This window comes from Ambystoma mexicanum, chromosome 10, assembly GCF_040938575.1.
Source record: "Ambystoma mexicanum isolate Mex_15411 chromosome 10, UKY_AmexF1_1, whole genome shotgun sequence".
Lineage (NCBI taxonomy): Eukaryota > Metazoa > Chordata > Amphibia > Caudata > Ambystomatidae > Ambystoma > Ambystoma mexicanum.
Window position 1 is genome coordinate 743,346,253 of NC_090932.1, and position 25,188 is coordinate 743,371,440.

The 25,188-nt window shown below is 44.0% G+C and overlaps 1 protein-coding gene across 1 annotated transcript in view; it reads right to left on the minus strand.

Moving 5' to 3' along the window:
• Nucleotides 1-8,900, minus strand: part of P2RY14 (purinergic receptor P2Y14) — a 362,563-nt gene extending 353,663 nt beyond the window's left edge. Inside the window, exon 1 of the mRNA XM_069618384.1 lies at nt 8,662-8,900. The gene's annotated coding sequence lies outside the window, so the exon portion shown is untranslated. The remainder of the gene's footprint in view (nt 1-8,661) is intronic.
• Between the last annotated feature and the right edge of the window lie 16,288 nt (nt 8,901-25,188).

Consider the following 25,188-nt stretch of genomic DNA (forward strand, 5'->3'; position numbering starts at 1 on the left):
ACGCCAATGCCACTCAGGACAACTGGTCAGATTGGTTAGACACCGCAGAGGTGGCTTACAACAATGCTGTTCATTCTGCTACCGGACTCAGTCCCTTCGTTTGTTCTGTTGGTCTGCACCCCAAGCTGCTGCCTCTTCGTCCGATGCCTCCTAGTGCCGTTCCGTCGGCTGATGCCATGGTGGCTCTCATCCGTGATCAACATCGCCTGGCGGCCAGTACCTTGGCAGTGGCACAAGCACGTATGAAAGTTCAGGCCGATAAACGGCGGAGTCCTGAGCCCGACCTTCAGGTTGGCGATATGGTTTGGCTATCTTCCAAGAATCTGCCTGTTCGCAATTTGCCCGTGAAATTGGCTCCCCGCTTTTTTGGGCCCTTTCGCGTCCTTCAACGCATTTCCCCTGTTGCCTTTCGTTTGTCTTTGCCTCACTCTTGGCGGATACATCCTGTTTTTCATATCTCTCTTTTGAAACCCTGTGTGCCCGATGTTCTCGGCCGTCCAACTTCCCGTCCTGCCCCGGTGTTGGTCCAGGGGGTCCCTGAGTTTGAGGTGGAGGAGATTTGTGATTCGCGGATTAGGCGTGGGGTGCTTCAGTATTTGGTCAGTTGGAAGGGCTATCCGGCTTGTGACCGCACTTGGGAGCCTTGCTCCTTTGTGCATGCCCCGCGCTTAGTTCGGGACTTCTTCCGTCGCTATCCCTGGAAACCTGGTGCCCCGGGGTTGTCCGGGAGGGGGTATGGTGTCACGCAGCGCGCGCCACTCATCTGGTCTGGGGGTCGGGGTCCTCAGCTGCGGTGGTCTCCCTCCTGGAGATTGTATCCGCGTTGGCGCCTTTCTCCTTGGCGTACCGCGGTCCGGGCTCCTGGCTCCCTGGGCGCGGCCATCTTGAATGTCCTGCGCATGCGCGGAACGTCAGTATCCGACGTTTCGCGCATGCGCAGTGACAGCGGCTTGCGTTCCAAGCCTCACTTTGGTCCCAGGCTATAAATAGCCTTCGCAGACCCGGAAACAACGCGTCTCAACGCGGTTTGTTACGTGTACACGCTCCAGGAGCCCAACTTTGCCTGAGTCTCTGTTCTGCTCCTGTCCTGTTCCTATTTCTACCTCGTGCTTAGCCCAGTGCTCCTTATCCTTTGCTGTGTTCCTTGTGCCCTGCCCTGCCTTGTTACTTGCCCCTTTGGGTTCCAGTCTGGTACTTGGTCCTTGGGGTTAGGTAGGTCCCTGCCTGGGTTCCTCTCTAGTCCTGCACCATTCCTTGGTTGGGAAGGGGTCCGGTCCTGGGGTGTTCGTTCTCTTCCCCAACTCTTTCTTTCCTCCTTGAAGGGTCTGCCTCCCCATTTCCTTTTCTGCTGGTCTTGTGCCCTGCCGGTATCTGTGCCATTTCTACCACTGAGGAATTACCGAAGATCCGTCCCTCGAACTGCTGGTACCGAAGTGGACTTCACCTGGCCTTCTCTGTCAGTGTTTACACTGTCCTGACGTCACGCAAATACAGAGAAGTGCTACCCGTGACGTTGGGAGCTGGTTCAGCTCAATCCTGTTGTTTATTGTCAGGAGGGTGTTGGGTCGGTTCCCCGCGTTGCTCTTTCATCTTTGCGAAGATCCATCGACAGACTGGCAGTCTCATCTCCTCGCTCCCCAGGAAGAAAAGGTAACCAGCGATCTCGTGACGCCTCTTATAACACAGGGACAGATGTGTGCTTCCATTCAGGGATAGCACTAGTCTTAGTTGTTGAGTTGTCATACCAGTGTAAAATCTCTTCATCTCCAGGCCCCCTGTGTGTGTTGTCACTCGGTCCAACTAGCCACGGCTTTCAGCCCTGACCAGTGAGCACAGCCTTTGGTCATGCCCACTGTATATTTCAAAACACTACGGGCCACTAACCATGGCCTTTGGCCATGGCCAGGGCCGTCAGCAGTGTCCACTGTACAAGTTCCACCAATATGTTTCTTTTGGATCCACTAGGTGGACATGGCCTTCGGCCGTGCCTACTATAAATGTCTCTTGGGCCAACTAGCCAGGAACTTTGTCCCTGGCCAGTGAGAACAGACCTTGGTCGTCCCCACTGTATATTTTAAAACACTACCGGGCCACTAGCCATGGCCTTTGGCTGTGCCCACTATGTTCCTCCAATAGGCTTCTTTTCGACCCAGTAATAATCCAATTTTATACCGCTTTAAAAAAAAGTAAACTTTTTTTTCCATAACCACCGCGATTATATGGCCAGTGTACTTTTATCCAGATCTTATAGCCGAGAGTTATCTGCCTAATAAGCACGGCTATGTGAACATATTTGTGCCCTGAACTTGGGCCCCAGCCCCCACCAACTCCCCAATTTCACATCAAATCCTCTTTCCCCCTTCTCAGCTCTAGCCTGATGCCTTTTCTTCCTTTTTCATCCTCCAAATGGCATTTTTTCCACTTTTCATTTTCGGCTAACTGTGGTTATTACTGTCATCTCTCACATCGAACACAAATAAAATGGGGGCTTTTTCATTTCTGAAAAGCCACTCTCCTGCAAAGAACCATGGGATATATAGCCATAATTTTGGGAGAAGAGGGGCAAACCTTTCCCATCAAATATTTTAAAAACTATTGAATGCAATAAACCCATACACCCTTCAGGAAATCAAGTCAACGCTTCGTGTCCCAATTATTTTGTGCCTCGCCCAATTCCATCCAGCAGTTTGGCTAGAGCACAAATTTGACTTTTTCTGTATGGGAAAATGAATGGGGACTAGGCCAAAACAGCTTTTTAAAACTTTTGTAATAACTTTTAAATTTTTTAATGGATCTTTGCTAGAATGTACATTCTGGGGGACACCTGACAAACAATTTGTTTGCAGAATTTTAACCAAATCCATCATGTGAGTCAAAAGTTATTAACAATTCATTTTTCAGGTTCCCTATGTATCTCGATACAAACTATAGTGCCACAACTACCACAATATATATATATATATATATATATATATATATATATATAAAACACCAATAAAGTTATAGTTGGCTTATAATGGCTTGAAAAAAACCTTGTACCTGAAATGTGAAAGTAGGATAGTCCATTTGAGCGAAGTCACACATTCTACAACATCACCTATTACCTATTGTTGGAAGTTAACCTCTAGTTCTGAGCTACATCAGCAAGGCATTGTGGGTATGCAAATTGGTTCAAATGCAATTTCTCCAGGAAATTGGCTTTGCTCCAACCAAAAGGCTGAAAGAACTATACTGCAATTATGATCACTAATAAGGGTGAAACTATGTGCGTGGTTGTCCTGACAGCCTAGCAAAATGTCTGTCTCGGGTTGATTAAGCTATGTATAAAGTAGCACTGCTCTCGAAGACAAATAAAATTGCTCTAGTAATTATTATTATTATCCACCATAAGGGTATTCAATGTATCGACCTCAAAAGGATGAAGGGTTGGGCCCGAACTGCTGGGACTCTAACTGGAAAAGATATCCGGGACAAGAGCTTTACTCACAATTACTCACAGTTAAAGAACAAAAATGTGACTACTAACTCACTCTATCGTTAGAATGAGGGTGGGGCATGCAGTGAAGCAGAAGAACCTGGGACTCATTTCAGAAGGCAACCCCTTGTCAACCCAGTCCTTTAAATGGCTAACATGTGTATAATTGAACGCTGTGCCTATTGAAAACATTGTGGCAATATACGGAAAACGGCATTCGATGATCCTGTGTTGGCCAAGATCAATGAATAGAGAGCCTATAAAACAAGCATCCTAGAGAGAGATTCACTGAACGGAGGATATACATCATGGAACCCCTGACAAAAAACGTGCACATATTAAACCTTGCAATTAACGATTAGATTAACATATAGCAAACAAGGATCCAAGAAAAGTCCCATGCAAAAATATGCTTTGGTCAAGTTTAATGTGAAACAGAAAACGTGCAAAGTCTTTACTTGGTGGAGTTAGGATTGGCAAAGGAAACCACTTTGTGGAGATGCAGTGTTAAAATATCATTAGCACATTGATTCCCTTAGAGACCTCCTCCGACCAAAAGGTGGAGAATGGTGTCTCTGAGCAGCTGACTAAAACCATTTGCATTCCTATTTAATTGCACACATCACAATGGCAATAGTCTTTTAGTACTCTGGAGGGGTCACAATCACTTGGGATAATAACTCTTCCTCAACCACTAACCCTCAGCTTCGCCTTGTGCAATAAGTTTGCGCCAAGGCATTATCCCACAACCCTAACCACTTGTTTAGCTAGCTTACAAGCCTTGCATTTTGTCAATGAATGTGTGTTCAACATTGAAAGCCCGATCTGCACATCAGCTGCGAAACTTTCATTTGGAATGAGACTATGTATCTTCCTTATGACACAGTGCCTGAAACACTAACAGAATCATGTTGAAAGGGACGGAGCAGGAAACCAGTGTAAAAGCAAGGTTAAGACTTCTACGCCACCATTTTCCCACTCTGGCCCATTTTGAGGGCGGGACAAGATGGAGGAGGGGGAGCATGTGCCACACTTAGATGGAATTGTGATTATTAACATAGGCCACACTCAGATGGAATTATGATTGTTAGCATGCGCCACACGCAGACACAATCATGAACATTAGCCGGTATCGCCTCTAGACATAATCGTGAACATAATCGTGAACATAAGCAACCATCACCTCTAGACGAAAGCATGAGCGTTAGCCGGTATTGCATCTGGAAGGGATTGTGAGGGTCAGCATGTACCACAATTATATGGAATTATGATTATTAGCACACTGCTCACCTGGATGGAATTGTGAATGTCGGTATGTGCCAGACCTGGACGCAATCGTGAACATTGGCCGGCATCACATCTAGACGTAATCGTAAACACTAGCTGGCGTCACATCTAGATAAGTTCAAAATATCAGCATGTGCCACACTTAGATAGAATCATGATTGTTAGAATTTGCACAATTAACCGATCCACTAACAATTTCACCCCTCTGCATATACCTCTCAAACTGTAACCAAACACAACCACAAACCTATAACACAACAATCTGCACAAACTTCACTACACTGCAACAACAAAACAAACCACACATAAGGGGTCATTACGACCCTGGAGGTAGCCATGCCACTATTTGCAGAATGGCTACCCCCCATTCCGAGTCCGGGTTCTTGGAATGGGGAACTACCGGGCCATTTTGACATTGGAGGGCCCGGTATTTCCGCATTCCAGGAGCCCAGACCCTGTACATCCCCACTCCCATTTGAGCCCCCATAGGGCTCAATGGGAATGGGGTGGATGCAAACAACGGGCTCGTTAATAACAGGCCCGTTGTTTGCATCCTGGTCTGCTCGCGGGACCTACTAGGCGTCCTTACTGGGTCCCGCGATCAAACCTCGTAATGCGGCAGTAGGGGGTTAACAGAGTCGGCAGCTCTACCGGCCCCATTAACCCCCTACCGCTAGGCTCGGCCAGGCTTGTAATGACCCCCATAGACTCGCACAACAGCACACAAAGACTACCGACGGGAAAACACCTCAATCCCAGCCAACGGAATTCCGGGTTGAGCCCGCCAACAGCACATCACTGCTCTCTTGCACTTTTCCTGCTTATTCCCACTAACTCACCAACCCACCCTTTTTCAGAGCTGCCAGAGCGCCAGGGGACCACTCCGGTGGTGATAGTGCGCGGTACAAATATCCTTTAACATTAACATTAACATAATACCATTCTGTCTAAGTATGTTTCCATGTTGCAGTCCCCTGTCAACGCTGCCTTTATGGACTTGAGTCCAGTCTTTGACCATGTGGACAGGGGACTGCTCTGGAGGACCCTTGATGAGCTGAGTACCCCAAAGACTTTGATTCAGTTGACTGTCTACACACCAATTCTCAGGTACGGGTGCGTTAAGGGAGGGAACGTGATTTAAGTAGGCTGGTTGAGACAAAGAAGGGCATCCGACAGAGGTGCGAACATGTACCACTTCTGTTCAACCTTTGCGTCAACTTCCTTGCATCGATCCTGGTTGCCCTAGATACCCATGAGCCTGTATGTGCAGGTAGAAGATGGCCTGCCTTGAGTTATGCCGATGGTGCAGTCTTCCTAGCCAGAATTCCCAAATCCTTGCAGATATTGGCGGACACCTGCAGCAGATACATGCAGGCAAGAGGTTTGACTGCTAATGCAGGTAAACATAAGGTCATGTGTTTTCACATCAGCCAATAATGCAGAAATGAATAAGCATTAGAATAAATTGGCAAAGACTTCAGGGTCAGCCGGGATTTCACTTATCTGGGGATTACTTTCAATCATCATCTTGCTTGGAATATTTACATCAATAAAGAAAGGGTAACATCAAATCAGGTCATTGGAGGTATGTTTAGGTTCCCGTGGTCTATTGGACAGTTTCCTGTTGAACAGATGCTTGTGATTTTCAAGGGGAAAGCCGAAAGCCATCGGGCCGGGGGCCTATGGTTGTGAGCTCTGAGGCTATGGAACAGTCGAAACACTGCAGAGTGGGAAACCTTTTTTCTAACCCATCTGTTAGGTGCACCCTCGGCTATTGCTGTGTATTTGACTCATATTGAGTCCGGCACCCCTTTTATGACCGATGTGCTAAGATTAAGGGTGATTTTGATGTGGCGATCTGTGTGAATAAATCCAGGGGGCACCTGAACAAGGTTATTGTTAAGGAATATCCTGAGTTTGGGGAATTTGCACAGAGTGGGCTGGTTACATTTCATTAGAACAGCATTGAGCAGTGTGGGGTCAATTATCTATTTTAATAATCCCGAAAGTATCAGGAGTTTGCTGAGATCGAGGCTTAAAGCACACATCTGGTCTGTACAGACTGGTCTGCGTGAGTTGGAATACAGAGACAAACAGTTAGAATATACCGCCCATGGAGGGCCCAGCTGAATATCTTAATTGGGGCCCAAGCACTTATCATCAGCAATTGCTGACAAGGGCTCGATACAATGTCTTGGGCATCAATGCCAGTGCTGGGGCTGGGGCGGGGTGGGGGTGGGGGGGTTGATGGGGGCTTCAAGAGTGAGGACGATAAATGCTTGTGTGGGGCGCCAGAAACTTTATCACACTGTGTGCTATTCTGCCCCCTGTACAGTGATCTACGAAACAGACGCCTTGTGAACGTGCTGAGATCACGTGGTCTAAGACAACGGAGACCTGCCCTTGAGTTCTTACCATCTTTCCCCAGGGTTGGAGTTGCCTTTGTTTAGTCTGTTTTCTAAAATCAGCATGTCAGAAAAGCAGCAGTTCCTACCGCGAGGCAAGCAAAATGCGATTGGTGTGTTTTGTGGTTTTAGTTGTCTGTTCTTGTTTTCTATTTCTGAGTGTTTCGAAGCATTTTATGTTATGTAACACCAGTAGGTTGGTATACATACCTTAGATTTTGGAATGGTGTCATCGAGGATTGTACAGAGTTTTTTTATTGCAAGTTATGATGTTGTTTGATGGATTTCAATTGTAAATCCGAATACACCGCATACTGCTACTAATACCAGTGTGCTGGGTGCATTGCTTGAAAAACTAGGCTCAAGCCACAACCACGACTTATGTATGATTGTAAACACTCTTTTAAAGTGGTTGGAATTTTAGAAATTCCCCCTAGGTGTACATTGGGAAGCGTTCAGCTTGTTTCCACACAGGAACACATTCTTGCAAATAAATTGCAGTACATATATGCTCACCTGGGTTATACTGCTGCCTAAAATGACAATATTTCAGATGACACCGTAGTACACACAACATGCATATCTGAGTAAAAGTCAAGCTGATCAATTTAATAATCTTTTATTCACAATGGACACCCCCATAGCTGACACTGCTTCTTGAACTAACACCCTGTTCTTATCTCTTGTCAGATGACAAGTGTACTGAGACAGGAAATGTTAGCAAGAAGTAACATTGATACACATGTTCACAGAGCTGTTCTGAATGGTGTACATTGCACGGAGAGTGGACTACCAACATGTGTACTTATTGCATAGGAGTCGATTCTGCTGTTTGCACTATGAAATGCACAGCATGCTTGTAAATCTGTGAGCACCTGTGCTTACTGCAAACAGGTGTAAATGTACACATGGTAGGAGGTACTTACAGTACATTACTAAGGGAACGGTCAGCGTTTAGCAGGTGCTGAAAACTGGCAAATTCCACAGGGATCCAATGCATTGAGGCCAGCATGAAAACCACGTGCTGTTTTTTAATGTGTTACTTTTTGGCAGGTGGAGAGGGTGGGGCAGCCTGACATGTCAATGTTGTTCCATGCTCCATATCCGCTAGCCAAAAACGACACAATTCCTTAGATTGTAAATAGGAGCGTAACAGCAGATGTGACATTATATGCCCGGTCTTTCACCTATTGCTGTTGCTCTAGGAGATAGGAAAATGAATGAGCCCCCATGATAGGTTGGTCCATAACAACATTTGTTCTATGTGAAATTTGATATTTGTGTGGACAATAATCAGCATAGTGTGTACCTAAAACGTCAGAGAACATCATTAAAATGTCAGCATGTAGAACCCGAGTCTACTTTAGCAGAAAATAAGTTACAGTGGTTTTAAACTATATATATATATATATATATATATATATATATATATATATATATATATATATATATATATATATATACTACTGCAAGCATTTGGGTGCGCCTACTCACCAGGAACTGCATGCAGGCAAACGGTGACCGCCACCTAGGAGACGCTTGGCAACTCTACCAGTGCAACCCACTTCAACTGCAGCCGGAACAGAACAGATCAGCCCCCTCTGCTGCAGTGCTGCTGGCCTGTCTGCAGCTCCCACTGTGCCTTGGCTTCGGGAGTACAATGTTTGAGGCGCACTGAGAAGTGCGCGCCAGATGTGACCGGCCGGCTGGCCAGAGCTCTGTGAATGTCAGGCACTGCAGATGTGCACGAGTACACGGATACATGGAAGCTGGCCTAGGTTGCGCTCTGAATTAAACATTTGTAAACTTGGCAATCCATCTCGTGGAGGGCTTCATGCGCCGTTTCCCATGTCTGCCTCTGACCTCTTCTCTTGGACTGCAGTATGAGTTTATCAACTTGTCACGAGAACATGTTCTTGGCCACGGTTCACACAGCTTCCGCCTCACTTTGGGTGAGCTGCCTGGAAATATACAACACTTGTTAGTAGTTTTAAACAACTGAGAGGCCCCACGACTGAAGATATGTCAACATAACCGCCTTTTAGCTAATTCTTGATGAAATCACATCTACAAATATGAAACCAGATAACATAGCAAGCTCCAGTTCATGACTTTAGCAAACATAGCTTATCCACCCTAGGGGTTGGAAAGTTAAATAGGAATAAGCCACATGGCCAGATTTGCATACATTGTGTGATTCAGTAGTTGTCCCTGGGTGAATTGTGAATGTTTCTGTGGTCACCAAACAGATTAATGTCATTCTTGAATACTATGTTCTCTACCAGCCTGGCCTGACTTTGTAAAGAGGCTTCACGTCAGATTATTGTGTTCTTATCATTCCTTTATGCAGCCGCTAACCTTGCTCCTGCAGGTGCATAGTACAGCGGCACTGTATTATATGATTGAGAACATAGCTCAGACAATGCTATCTGCCTGGAAGAAAATCTACTGTCCCAGAAATTGGGACTGGATAGGCAATAGCTGCGCCCCACACCAGACCCACTCCATAATACCATAACCATACTGTAGCATACCATACCTGACCACCAGTTTCTCATACAACTACTGTCGTCAGTCTCCCACCAGGAGCATCGATATACAATCACCACTTTGAACCACACTTCATCCACCACAAGTACTCCACTATCCAAATACCAAGAGTAAACACTCACACGCGCGCGAGTGCACACACACACACACACACACACAGACGTGCACGAATGCTCACACACCAACACATGCCCGAACACACACACACTTGCTTACAGAAAAACATTCCTACATATCCTTGGACAGATGCCACAGGCAGAGACTAGCACTGATCTATATTAGCTTAACACGCCTAGAAACACTTGTGTACAGGCAAGTTACTTATCATATCATAAACATATTATCTAATGTAATACATATACTACTTTCTCCTTCAGACGAGTCATATGTACAAACACTACAACGTGGGGGGGGACAATGAATTAACCCATCAGTGCAACAGAAACTATGCAGAATTACAGCAGTGATGAGGTGCATAAGGAGATTTGAGTGAAGTAGTATAAGTGAGGAACTTCCCACTTGCTTAACATGGGAAGCAACGCAAGGTGAAGCATGGAACCATGCTAGCCCCTACATGAAACCAAAGTCTGCACCTAAAATAGCTGTCTGCCATTGCAATGCAGCGGTGGAGCTGTGGGACTATTAACATCCCACAGCAGTGTGTCAAACAATCCTACTCTGCTAGATATGGGAGATGGGCAGGGTATTTTTGATTCGCAAAGAGCTAGGACTCAAAACACTCCCTGCTCAGCAACCTGGCATAGAGCCAGCTTCTGATAGTTGCATCGGTGGTCGGTCAAAATACCGAAAATAAAATCTTGAATTACAAAAAGCACGAATTAAAAATCTCTAAAAAAAAAAATCGAATTTTTTATTTATTTATTTATGTGTTTTTGGGGTCAGGTAAGTAAAAAAAAGGGGTAAATTAAAAAAAAATGAAAAAAGGGGAGTTGGGGGGGAACCCCCCCATTTTGAAAAAAAACGCATTGAAAAAAAATGTGATATTTTTTTTTTCGAGATTTTTAATTTGTGCTTTTTTTTCGAGATTTTAATTTTCGAGATTTTGACTATAAACCAGTTGCATCACTGGAGAGGCAGATATGCGCCAGCCACCACCGGACCATGCCTTGCTGTAGATCCAGCAGCAATGTGAATTTGTGAGTATCTTGCAGTAACTGATGAATGTTATCCACAAGACTCCTCTTAGCGGGCCCTCCGCAAAGCCCTTGAATCCTGTCTGTTGAACTAAACAATGTATCTGCATCCTCTATTTAACCACTATGTAACCATTTATTGCGACCACGATGTAACCATTATGTAACCACAAATTATGCTTTTTACTCTCGCCTGGGAGCTCCATGTAACTGGTTTTTAGCTCCCTGATGCCTGAGGGTTTGTGCGCGCTTTACCAATGAAATAAATGAAGTCATGGATGCTCCTGCAGCTGCAGCCCCTTGGATGAAGAGCTAGGCACATTGCGCGCTGAGATAAGACACCCACCATCTGTCACTGTTGCTACAGGTAGGAGACATTTATTTAATCTACTCGACACACAGAGGCATGTCCTCAACACCTGGCCTGTGTGTGTGCCAATAAGAATGCACCCCGCTCCTCATGGCAGTGATGTCATGGACTTGACCAAGATGGGCAACAGACACTGTTTGATTTTGGAGCGGAGTGGGCATGTGAGATTATTTGGTTGTTTTCAATTCCTTTCATTTCCTAGAATCCTCGAACTCACTTAGGTGATGTTTGCCCAATGTCCATGTTATGGTGTTAGGTATCCATTTTATAGAGCCATGGCTTAAGAATACAAAGATATGGGCTTGGTGTGTCACATGGCAGGAATCATGTTGGCAATGGGACACAAAGCAGCTTTGAATCATAAGCCACATTTTGTTTTTCAATGTTTAGTGGACCATAGCAGGTGGTAACATCCTGCCGCCCAAGCTAATAGACCTGAGTGCAGCAAGGGCCTTTAATTAGCACAGCTGGTTCGTTCCTCAATGCACGTGCCCATCAAACTCGTTGGTATACCTATACACACCTCAGGGAAAAGTTCAGGGTGCTAAATGATCTTCTTGCTAAAGACATCTCGAGTTGTGGAATACACAACACTAATGGTTACTCAGAGAAATAACAAGATGAATGCCTTGGAAATGGCCACCAGTCCATCACCGTTTTCCATTGCAGTAGTCAATGACGAGTGGTAGTGGGTAGGGTAGATGTGTGGAAGGTGGGGCTGCTGGCATATAAATGCGGTTAGGGTGAGGCAGTGGCGACATGTGGTGACGGGGGAAAGGGTACAGTGGACCTTGTCACTGAGGGGCAAGTGCAGATACAGAGTGGGTAGCCAGGAAAATGGAGGACCACATGAGGAGTTGCTAGCAGTGAGAATTGAAGGCAGGCTTACCCTGATGAATAAAGATGCATTCCTGGATTGCTGAATGGTTGCCTTGCCTGCCGTGAGTGCTATTAGAATTAAAATCTTAAAATGCACTCATACAACAAATATTGTACTAGGTATGCCGTTGTTTCATCGACCGGATGCAACTGCCTTTTTAACGTGGACATAATTAGGAATAAGTCATTGACATTTTGGGGGGGTAGGAAAGGACAGATAAGGTTTTGGGGGTGGGAAATAGTTAAAAATAGGTGGGGGAAGGGGAGGTTTTGGGGAGGAATCCTCCCCACCCCCCAAAAAATTAGATGACTATTTTCGTAATAGTGTCCACGTAAAAAAACAAAGTAGTAAAAATGCCTGTCGGCGAAATGACATGGAACCTTGTACAAACACATGTTCAATGGGTTTATAGTCATAAAACCGAAAAAAAAAATCCCGAAATAAAAAATCTCGAGTTCAAAATCTCAAAAAAAAAAATCTCAAATTTTTTTTTTAATACGTTTTTATCTCGAAATGGGGGGGTTCCCCCCCCCAACCCCCCTTTTTTCTATTTTTTTTTTATTTTAACCCTTTTTTTTACTTACCTGACCCCAAAAACACATATAACTAAATAAATAAATAATTCGAGATTTTTGTTTTTCGAGATTTTGGATTCGATATTTTTGCAGTTCGAGATTTTTTTTTCGGTCTTTTGACTGACCACCGTTCAATGACATATTTTGAACTGTGAGGACATGGATAATGAAGCATATAGAAGAATCTGTAATGCATCCCAGGCATGTGAACTACATCTAGTGTATAACACACGCTATACAAGAAACTACACAAGAGGTGCATTTCAGATCATTTCTTTATACGTATATTACCCAACACTTGCCTGAACAGTTTGCCTTGCATGCTTCCCAGTCTTAGCCTCCAAGTTATGGAATGCCCTCCCCGTTACAATCAGATCTGAAGACTCATTCAACACATTCAAGTCCAAAACGAAATTATGGCTCTTCGACCAGCACTGAGACATGTCTGCACACCTCAGTCCTACATACTCTGGCCCATTGACCTACGTATTATATACTGTACTCTCCTGTCGTTTTATCTGATGCCTACATTTGTATTGTAATTTATGTATACAGAAATGCTTGTTTATTATCCTGTGGATAACTGTAAGTATGTATTTATGCTCTGTATGTAACCTTGTACAAGTTGTGCCCTGATGCCTTCGGGCCTGATGGTGTGCGTTACAAATAAAACAAATACAAATACAAACGTACTGATATAGTCTGTGGGATCAAACAAAAGTCCTTGTGCGAAGAAAATTGAGTGTCTATGTTTTCCACAAAAATCTATGGGCGCAAACAGTGGTCGCTGGGTTTTGCATTCTTCAAACCATGGATCCCTTCTCAGGATATAATCTCTCTTCTCCATCACCCACTCACCAGATCTACTTGTTGGCTCCGTGCTTGTAGATTCTGTTTCTAGCACAAACATCTTCAGGTTCAGGCACAAGTCTCTGGGTATTAAACACCTCACTCCAGAGATGCTTTGCTGGAATATATTTTCCCTCTTCTGTTACTCACTCCCCACACTTCCTTATTGGATTTTCAGTCTGTAAATTCTGTCGCTCTTCAACTCCTGGGAGACCCCTTCAGCTGGGTTCCAGGGCCAGGTAAGTACTTCAAGTTTTACTTGGGCAGTGGGGGCAGTTAGCGCTGACTGAGATAGAAATGTGCCACAAAGCTTCTACCAAATGCTTGGTAAACAGAGCTATTTTACAGATTGGGTCAGGGTGACCTCTTTACCAATGTGATTTTAGATCCTTTTTCTAGTCCCCAACATCCTCTTCTCATCTACACAATGGTCTTGAGCCTTGTGCCTATTGCAAATGGTCTTTCCCATGTCTGAAATGGCTTTGCAGGTGAAGGATGATAGTCTGTAGGGTTGCTTAAACCAATGCTAGAAGTTAAGGCAATGAGGGATGGTAGGACATGTGTTGTTGGCGGCGTGATTCAGTGGTTTCCTGGTGGCAAATGTCTGAAAATTGCATTTGTTCCCTACATTTTGGACTTTGCCAGGGCTTGTGGGTAATACATTCTAAGACGATTCGCGCAAGTCAGACCTCTGTGGATTTCCACGGGTGTCTTCTTTTCACAAATGCATGGGGTTCCCCATTTTCCTTGGTGGCTGCGACACCCCAAGCCCAAATCTGTGGGTTGTCCACATAGCCAAATCCAGTCTTCCCCAGGGCGTTTGATGTACTAGTGGTTTAGACTTCTACCTTTGCACCCAGGTCGGTGCACCCACACTTGTGAGGTACCGTTTTCATTGGGACACCTGTGAGAATGTGGAAAGGTAGGACATTGTTGTTTTCTCTTGGTTTTGATGATGTTTTCATACATTTGCTACTGTACTTTGTTACAAAACCCTTTCATTCTTTCATTTCCCAAATGCAAGCTACATTTAGTTGCTGCTTTAGGCACTGTACCCTTTTGTAACCTGCACAAGTCACCTATCCTTCAAAACGTCTGCCTGTGATCTTTAAAAAAGAATGTATGCCTGTCATTACTCACCACATTTGCTTTCCTTATTTTCACATGATAAGTATGTCTGTTTAGACCGTCACCATAAAAACCCTGTGTAGCATGGCTCCATTTTGTTTTGCTTGTGGTATTGCTTGTTTTGTGAAACATTACGAAAAAAAGTAACATCCTAACTAGAAGAGTCAGGGGAATGTAGTGGTGCATTGAATTGCTCAATTTTCACAGAAGCCATTACCTTACTGGTCCAAACATGTCAGGCACATGCCTTTTTTTGTAATTCTTCCAATTTTTCCCCAAACTATGGTAATTTTACCTACATAGTTGTTGCCTGACCTATGCAAATGATCCCTTGCTAAACTTGGAATTGTGTCTACTTTTCAGAAATGTATGCCTTTCTGTCTTCAGATTCCGCTTTCCTACCCTCCTCTTCCATTCCGTCCACGCACGTCCCATTGGAAAAAAAGGGAAAAATCGCCTATCTCTCACAAAACTGATGGTAACCTTATAAAAATATGTTTTTTTTGTTTCCACTCAAACTGTTCTTGAAAGCCCAGAAAATGGTGAATTCATTTGTTCATCATCTTATGGGCATTTTCAGAAAAAACAACATTTGCTCTCTTTTTGCTTATTTTCTCTCAACCCATACAGCAAACTAGGATTCCTTGCTGGCGTTATGACCGCCTACATGTGGGACAAAAAGGGGCCACATTTGGCCCAGATATCACATGTAACAAAAATGTTACAAGGGATTGAATGGCGACATACCAACATCTCCAAAAAAGGGCTCAGAACTGGGAGGGAAAACCCTCAGCAGTTAATGTATTGCCGCGTGTACATGGATTGTTTCAATATTCTTTTCTTTATTTCGGTGATTAATTGATTTGTTTTCTCATAAGTACTGTAATGTATGTTATAGTTTCTAAATTAATTTTAAATGTATTTATTGTCTTTTTGTATTATGATAAAGCTCATTTGAGCTATAAACATAATAATAAATATTTATATTAAATACGTATCTGGCTTGTAAACAGGAACAATACCAAACAGCTGGAGTAAATCTATAATTATTCCTATATTTAAAAAGGGAAATAGATTAAATCTGGAATCTTATACATTATTAGCTATGTTAGACTCCAGTAATAAAATATTTGCTCGGCTTATCCTGAAAAAATAAAATTATTGGATTGATGAAACGGGTCGTTTGCCAAAATTACAAACAGTGATTAGAAGGGGATATAGAATAGCCCATAACATTTTGGCTCTTCAAGTGACACAATTGTAGTTAATAGATCATGTGATACCACCTACTGCGATGCAGTTTGGTTTATAAAATGACTTCTGCTAGCCCTGGCATTTTTGTGAATTGACAACCAGGCCTTGCTGCTCCCATCCAGCAAAATCAGGTGAGCATGACTCTCCACATGTTGCCCTCAGAGATTTCCAGCTACTCCTCCCAAATGTCACCTGATGCCACATGTCTCATGCATTCGCTTCAAGAGACGGACACTGACTGGTGTGTCCCTTGTCACCTCACTGAACTTCTGCAATGCTCTCCCATTATAATTAGGCATATGTGACACTCCCACAAGCTGCCCTAAGGGATTACTGTCTCTCCTCCCAGGTGACACCCGATGGCACATCTCTTGTCCCAGGGATGTTATTTGGGGATTGCTAGGGGGGGCAGCTGCAACCCCTGCAGTCTTCCTTGCGACCCCATACTAAAAGAATTGAAAGAAATATTGTTTTAAAAACGAAGCTCCTGTGCTTCAATCACTGGCATAGCTATGCCCCTATAGGCCCTGCTGTGCGGGGGCACCTCCACATCAGGTCTGGGGGGGGGGGGCCCAGCCCAGTCTTTCAGCCAATGTGCTGCTTCATTAGGTCACACAACTGCTAGTACCCTCAAATGTTTGCTCCAAGAAGTAGCAACAGAAGCAGCCTTTGCGTTTAGAAGCCTGCATGAACAGCTCCATTGTACCTCGCCTATTTTGCTAAATCCAGGATCGAAAGGCTTTGTGTTCATATCCATCGTCTCCCGCCATGGCCCAGCTCTAGATGACTGATTATTTCTCTCAGCTGCACCTCCTCAGAGGCATGCCCTCTTTCCACACCTTCCCCCAGAAACTCAATGTCTCCAGAGCTCTGGTCCTCTCTAGGCTGGACTACTGCAACAGCCTCTTCCTCAATCTTCCTTTATCCTCTCTTTACCCCCTTCAACTAATCCATAATAGGACTGCAAGACTTATCCTTAGCCTCAAGCCAAGGGACTGCATCTCTGCAGCCCTAAAGTCTCTCCACTGGCTCCCGATTGTTACTACGATCAAGTTCAAGACACTCTGCATCATCCACAAGACTTTCTGAGGCCTGAGACCCTGCTACATCCAACTTTCTCTCCCTAAATACCTACCTGCTAGAGCCCTTCCATCTTCTAGTTCCAACTCTTGGAAGATCCCACACTTCGCTAAGCAGACAGTGTGGGGTAGATCTCTCTCCTCCCCAGGATCATCCCTCTGGAATGGTAGCTCTGCCCCTCTCTGGCTTGAGCTTGGATCTCCTTAAATTCTAGAAGCTCCTCAAGACCCTCCTTTTCTCTTTTTCCTTCCCTCTTCCTCTCCCCTGATAACACCCCTGCCTGCCGCATTGACTGGCGGCCTGGTTTCCTTTGAATTCTATAGGGCAGCAGGCCCCCACCACCCATTCCACCTCCTCGCACTGAGCGTGTGGACCCTCACCCCTTTTACCCCATGTAATCCCTGGCACTTGCCTTTGGCCTCCCCTTAGCACTCACCTATCCCCTGTTGCCCTCTTTCACTTCACTCTCTCCTCTTTTACCCTGCACTTCCCTTCCCAACCTTGCACTTCACTTTACGTGCAGACTGGCACGCCCCCACCCTTCCTCGCACTTCTTGTTGCTGCGCTTGCATGATACGAATGCACAAGGCCTAGTAGTACCATTATTGTTATCTTTCTCCCTTGCCCCCCTTTTTGTCTCGTGACACCTTGAAACACCCTTTGTTGTATAGTAGTAGTAGTAATAATCTTAATTTCGGCAGCATCACCATAAAAGCAGGAATGTCAAGGAATCAGATAAAACAACTTTTAAAATAAAGGGTTAGACCATAAAACATAAAATGGGCATTTACCATTACTAAATATATTTCATTCTCAAGCGCCACATGTTTTTCAAAAAGGCCAAATGGGTTAAGAGGTTAGCATTATTTTGACTACACAAGAAAAATTCCATCGAGTCTTTAGTTCTTCTTAGGTTGTTCTTTATATAAGTAGGGACAAGCCACTTGTAGCGGATGTTCCTGTATCGGGGGCACGTAAACAGAAAGTGCTCAAGGTCTTCGTCTCATTGTCTGCAGATTTTACACAAGGGTAGATCACCTTTTACCCAGCTGCTTACGACCGCTGCCAATGGAAGTATCCCCAACCTTGCTTTTAAGAAAAAGGTACCTGCTTCCTTGTCATGAGTACAAGATAAATATTTGTCTCGCAGTACGAGTGCTTCCGCTTGATGTATTCTGCTTTTGCACCAGCCATGCCGATCTCTGAGAATGTGATCTTTAGTACCAGTCCCTATATCTCTGCTTGATGCAGTCTTTACCTACCATGTGCTCCTGGAGTTGAAGTGTAATCGTAGGCAGAAGGCAGAGTTTTCTAGTAAGGTCTAAGACATAACTAACCCATGGGAGGGCTCTAGTGCCTTCTTGTGTATGTACATTTAAGACGGCTTCCTTGTAGGTATGAAGGGCGGGTGAGGTGTACAGTTTGTGGCAATACATTAAGGGTCGCAGTTTAGCATCAAAAGCAAGACCATCTGCCCCCAGTTCTAACCTTAAGGGAATAGATGGGGAACTTTTGGGAGGGCAAGGAGATTTTGCAACAGAGTGGCCCCAAATGTCCCTGCCATACATAGCGGGCAAGTTTGCACAGGTCCTTAGAACATCCAGGACCTGGGACATTGCATTAACCCCATAATAGTTAATGAAACCCCGTTCCACCGCCCCTTGCCTTGAATAATTAAGTAAGGATTGTTCTATATGTCTTCCCCAAGATCCTCTTTCATCAAGACGGACTCCCAGTTAGTCATAGAATGCGACTCTCTCAATCTCAACCGACCCAAGCGGATTGGGTTGAGGGGTTTCCTGTGTCTTTTAGACCAAAGCATAGTCTTGGTTCTGTTCAGATTCATTACAAGGCCCAAGCTTGATGATATCAAAGCAAACAAATGTAACACCTTCTGAATACCTCTTCTGGTCTTGCTAATCAGGACCGTATCATCGACATATAGCAGGATGCCAGTTTTCTTCCCTCCTAGCATAAGGGCATCCATGTCACATTGAGAAATCTTTTCAGCAATTTCATTTATGTATAAGATAAAGAGCATTGGGGCGACAACGCACCCCTGATTGATGCCCCTAGAGACCGTATATGAGGTCAGACTTCAGCCGGGCATTAGAGACCTACTATCAACGTCTCCTCCATTCACATTCCTTTTCCTGTGTTTTTTATACCCAATCACATGGGATATATTTTTTTTTACAAACAAAATTCACTGTTGAAATGTGTATATGGATGTTTAACAACGTATGTCATCTGTAAAAATGTTACACTGAATTGCCAATAGAACTATTTGTTTGTTTATTACAACGGTTACCTCGCACTGTGTTGTATATGTCAAAACTTAAAATACTTTGCAAAAAAAGAAAAAGCATCAGCTAAAACTAATAAATGCTGACACTTTCTTACACATTTGAGATATGTGTTTTTCAGTAGCAAACGTGTTTTCTTCAAATTATGGTTGCCCCAATCACATGGGAATCCATAAGGGTTTAAAAACCAGTGTGCACTTGATGTATTGTGTGCACCCTTTTTTGACTCATAGAGGGTAGAACAAAACCCCCTTGTTATAATCCTAGAGACTGGGAAGGGCTTGAATGGGCCTTTGCCCACTGGAACGCATAAACAGGCCTATGTTCCTACATGCAGGCTGTGTATGGCTGCCAGCAGATTTACAGGGACCCCCATTTGAAATAGGTGCCCCACAAATATCCGATACATAAATAAGATTGGTGCGCCCTCTAATTCGGGGCCCTTGTCGGCCTAGCGCTGCAAGATGCATGCTGAGCTGCAGGTTCCACTTACAACTTCCCGGAAGCTTGAACCGTCTCTCTGACAGACCCCCTCCCCAGGCTCTGACCCACCCGCTCTCAATACACCCAAGGCATCCGGTAGCAGAAAGAGCGCTGCCACCCGGAATCCGACGGCGATCAACCACTTGGAGACGTTAAGAGATCAGCCCGCAAGAAACTCATCCTGTCTGTGGGGGAGGGTGCGGTAGCAGTGGCCACTGAGCCGGAGAGTCTATGATGCAGTTTGGTTATGCTTTGGTCTATGAACTTTGCAAGCAAAAACTTCAAAATAAGGTAGATTCGATTTGTCATGAGGGGTGCTGTGAAACACAATAAAGTATATCCGGCATAATAGAGAGTGGAACGGTATATGTTTATACACAGATTGGATCAAGGAGAAGATTTGGTACATGTAATGTTTGTGGGGAGTGGATATGTCTAGACCTGCTGTGGCTGATCAGTGGTAAGGCCCATCTGAGCGAGAGTTTGCTATGTGCTTTAGAGATTTTGGTGTCCTGGTGTGGAGATTACGTGCATAGGTTGCGAGTACGTGTCCCAGTGAAGAGCAGTGGTGGCTGGTGGATTCTTTTTCAGTGGCGGGGTTGCTCTAAAAGTAGGTTTGTCGCTGAGCGTAATGAGGGAGCCCCAACCTAGCAAAGGGGCGTTTACAGGTTCTCTCCCAAGGAATAAAAAAAAAAGAATGGGTCAAAATTGGTCATTTTACAACATACTTTTTATGAAAAATTGGGTCAAAAGCTACACAACACACAATTGGCTCTGTAGGGTTGAACATAAATCTAATAAAAACAGGTCCTACACTATTTTCCAGCGTTGCTACTATAAAACACGTTCGATGTCTGTTCCCATAATATACTCCAGTATAAGAAAACATTTTCATGGCGCAAGTGCCAATATATATTCAAACAAATTCAAATAAATAAATATGCTGGTAAAGCCACAATAAGAACCCTCATGTTGAATGCCTAATATTAGTATTGCAAGTGTAAAAACACACGTTGGCAGTGCCCAATAAAAAACATTATTGTCACTGTAATAGCACCTTGGCAGTGTCCAATAAGGCCACTTTAAGATGGCATTTTCATGTGGAATGTGCCATTATATGCAAACATTTCCCCATTAACCGTTGTTGCAGCCGATGTCCAAAATAAAATCTCTGCTGGCCGGTCCCCTTTTCCCGCTCATCTCACCACAAACATCAGCCACCTTTCTTGCACACACTCCGATCATGTGCACACGCAGATAGACATTCAGACAGGTATACACACTCATTCACGGGCGCGCGCATATAAAATGTTATTTTTTTAGTTTCTTACCTACTCCACCTTTTCAACAACCACCTCCTGGACACCACGAGGCTGCTCTCTAGCACTGACTTTAGCTCTGGCTTCAAAACAGGCAACTTTCTCGCTCTGCCAACATTTTGCACTTGATTGTGCTTAATTTATTGTATTTTGCAGAATTTCTACAAGTGTTTTGCGTTATTGTCGTTCCCTCTGTGCCTGCTCCCTTGTTGCCTGTTTCCTCTCCTTACTGTCCCTGATTGGCCTTACAGCCCTTTTGCTGCCCTTTGTACATCTAACAAGGGTCTTTCTCCCTCGGCAGCCATTTACTGAAGTCACTTTGGCCCCCGGCTCCAAAACAGGTAACATCCTGGTTCTGCCATAGTTTTGTGCTTAAATTATTGTATTGATCTATAGATTTTTCATACACTAAGTGTAGCCTGCGTTAGAGTTTTTGGTTACCCTGTTACAAGTATTGCATTATGTATCTTTTATATACAGGGGTCGAATCTGGAAAATGACATTCCCCAAATGTATGATCGTGGACAAATCCCTCCTCCCTCTGTGCCTCAGTTCTGATATCTGGCTGAAATCAGAGCACCTGGCAACATGGGTGCTAGACGCATCTGAAACATGTGATGGTCGTGCGCTATCACTTTCTGTGATGTCACTTGGGGGTGGGGTCAAATGACATCACTCCCTGTGATGTCATAAGCGGTCAAGGGTCCAGGATGTCACTTCCACTACCGCTGGCATTTTGGTGAAATGGCGTCACTGTCTTGTCCACTTACCTCAAGATATGGACACTAACTGGTGTGTCACCGGGTGCCTCCCCGAATCTCTGCTGCTCCCTGTCAGAAAAATCAAGTGAGCATGACTCTCGAATGAGGTGCCTTCAGAGATTCGCTGCTCCTTCCACTCCTTCTCCCAAGTGTCACCTGTGGTGTCTCGCCACTTGATTCAAAAGATGGGCACTGGCTGGTGTGTCACTTGCTGCCGACTTAATTATCTGTTGCTCCCTTCTAGCAAATTCAGGTGAGCTTAACTCTTCCACAAGCTTCACTCAGAGATTCCACTCTCCTCCTCAAAGATGTCACCCCATGGAATGTGTCTTGCCCACTCTTTTCAAGATATGGAAACTGAATAGTGTATGATCCGCCTACCCCAAAATTTGGTCATGGAACTTGCACTTTTTACCCACTGCACATCAATATAAGTGTCCCACTGCATTATAGAAGCAAAACCAACCCTAAAACTCACACTCTGCACGGATACCAGTTACTCTCTACTTCTCCCTAAGATTCCTCTACAACTTCTCTAAATGCTTTGCAGTTTGTTTTATCCTACCCCTGCCTCCATCACCAAACTCCTGTCCCAGTGAAAGCTGCCAGAGAATGAATGGGAGTACCAGCTACATGTCCCTTTTTAGCCATTTTGTGTTAATGAACATCAAACAAACTTTTCCAAACATCTGCTAAGGTTCGTCTTGACAAATCACCCAATATTCCGAGATACGGGTGTGCTCTGGCAATGTCGACGGATCATTCAAAGTTGGATTAAACCATGCGAAACATTGTTAAGGACACTTTTGTAGCTTAACAAGTATATATATTCACGGCAAGTAGGGGTGAGGACTGTTACAAGGCTATTTAATGTATGTTTTGGGCAAGTATTGAAATATGAAATTGGATGTGGATGTGGACATGATATGTTATGCTAAGTCATTTATAACGCGCCTGTATACAAGTGTTTCTAGGCGCGACAAGACAAGGAAGGGAGGACAGAGGGAGGACAAAACAACAATCTTACTAGGCCTGTTTCATTCATTTCAGATCAAAGTGCGGGGGGGGGGGTGAAGTGCCACGGGCCAGGGGGAAGGGAAAGTGCAGGTAGCTCCTAAGTGCTGCCGGTAAGTGGTTCATACGTGCAGAGAGTCGATTAACTGCAGGATGGTGATTAATTGAACAGTGATGTTCATGTAAATATGTGTGCTAGAAAAAAATTACTTCATACCACATGACATTCTCACCCAATATTTTAATTCTTTTTTCAAAATCTGTTCATAAACTCAAAGGCTTAGTTGAACTTGCTGCAGGCTCCTCCGCCATATCCATGCTAATTGTGGTTCGCCCAATATGACCTACTGTGTTTTTTCTAAACCGTTTGCTAATACTTACATGTTTGCTTCACCATTTAGCTGCATTAGATTTCTTTGCATGGAGGTGAATGCTAATGAACTGCTTGGATCTTATTTCTCAGTATTAAATGCAAGAATTCACAAAGCTGCCCACTGTCACTGCATCTTGGGCCTTATACGAAATGTGGCTACGCTGTTAAACATGGCAGTAACGTGGTGGTAATTACATTACTGCTACATTAACTCCTTTCTGTGCTACAACTTTGGTGGTACAGTGGAGGATATTCCTCTAGCAAATTGCTGATGGTAAATCCTCCAACGTACCGCCAGAAATGAGCAAAAATCAGCAGAATTACCACCGGGGAATTACCGCCATCTGTAATTCTGCCAAAATCCCCAAAGAACCCTATTGACTCCAAAAACATTTGGACTTACACCAGCTACCACCACTTGTAATAATCCTGCGGTAAATCTGCAGGACAAAGTGGCAGTAATGGTAAATCTGTTTGGTGGTATCTCTGTGGATTTCCCTCTGGAATACCGCCAAACTCGTAGTGAGGTCCATTGTGCCGTCGTGGATACCAGCATCTATGCCACATCCTACTGCAACGGTGCATGATATAGAATAAAAAAGAGAAAAGGAATTCCCCTACTTCCGTGTGCTCAGTAGTTCTAACCATTAAAAAGAAAAGCTAACTCAAATTATCATGAAAACATGGTTTATTATAGTAAATTATAATGGTAACAAACACACACCAACTAATTTGACAGTTCTACACAGTATTGTAAATGAATAGCAAGCAACAACCAATTGGTGCACGTGCATATGTTTCGCCAATTACACTTGGCTTCCTCTAGGCTATACAGCATATATCTATTGCGCATCAAATTAACAATGAATGAATCATTTTTGGTAACATCAGTTGTACAATTGATTGTCCACCTCATATGTTCATTCATCTCTAAATTCTGTTATTTTTTTTTATTTTTTATTAATTTATTGCGTTTTTTTTTTAGTACACAAAGTACTTTTACACAATACGTGCTCACAGCACTTACATGAAAAGACCCATTTACAAAACATTTGAAAAACAAATTTGAGGAAAGGTTAACTACAAAGGGACGATTCCTGTCAAGGCCCTTTCAATGTACATTCAAAATTAATCAATTCACATTTTACATACACTCCATAAAAACACACATTTGATCCGTTGCATTATTCCATGAACCGCCTATCATAAAAACATATACACTAAAGATTTGAGCCATCATTTTATTACAGCCGCTCATATAAGAATTATATCACAGCATCAAATCCAAATCCTCTGTCACACCAGACGTCACCTCCTCGATTTCATCAAATACTAGCAGCAAACATTTCACCAAGGATTAGGTGAGTGACAACTGGGCAGTCGTCATAAGTCTGTGCCATAAGTCTTTTACTATGATCGCAGAGGAAGAATTAATGAAAGGTCAGCGTCGATGGACATGATGGAACCAAAAGCTCCAATGATTCCAGCGCAGTGCCACACAATCTACACAGACGTAGTTCTGCCAGAAGGCCCAGTTTTAATCCTAGCACCTCCAGCATTGGTAGACAATTCAGCCTGATCTTAAGGTAACAGTCTCTCAGTTTAGCAGATACGATCTTACCTCTGTCAAGGGCATATACAGAATTTCATGCCCCTTGTACCATTTTAGACTTCCTAAATCCTGTATGTCAACTGATTGATCCCACCTTTTTACCTTCTTTTTCACTAATTTCATCGGAGTGGGAACTGTTCACGTCTAATACGCTCATGAAAGGCTCGAATCTTTTCTTAAATCTGCATAGGAAGGGGCTAGTTTCCCCTACCATCATGGCATTCAAGAAAAAGTCGATGGTGGTTTCTCCATCTTAGTTAGTTTGAAGAAGAGAGAAAGACTGCGCTTCATGAATTGAGCCCACCACGGCACT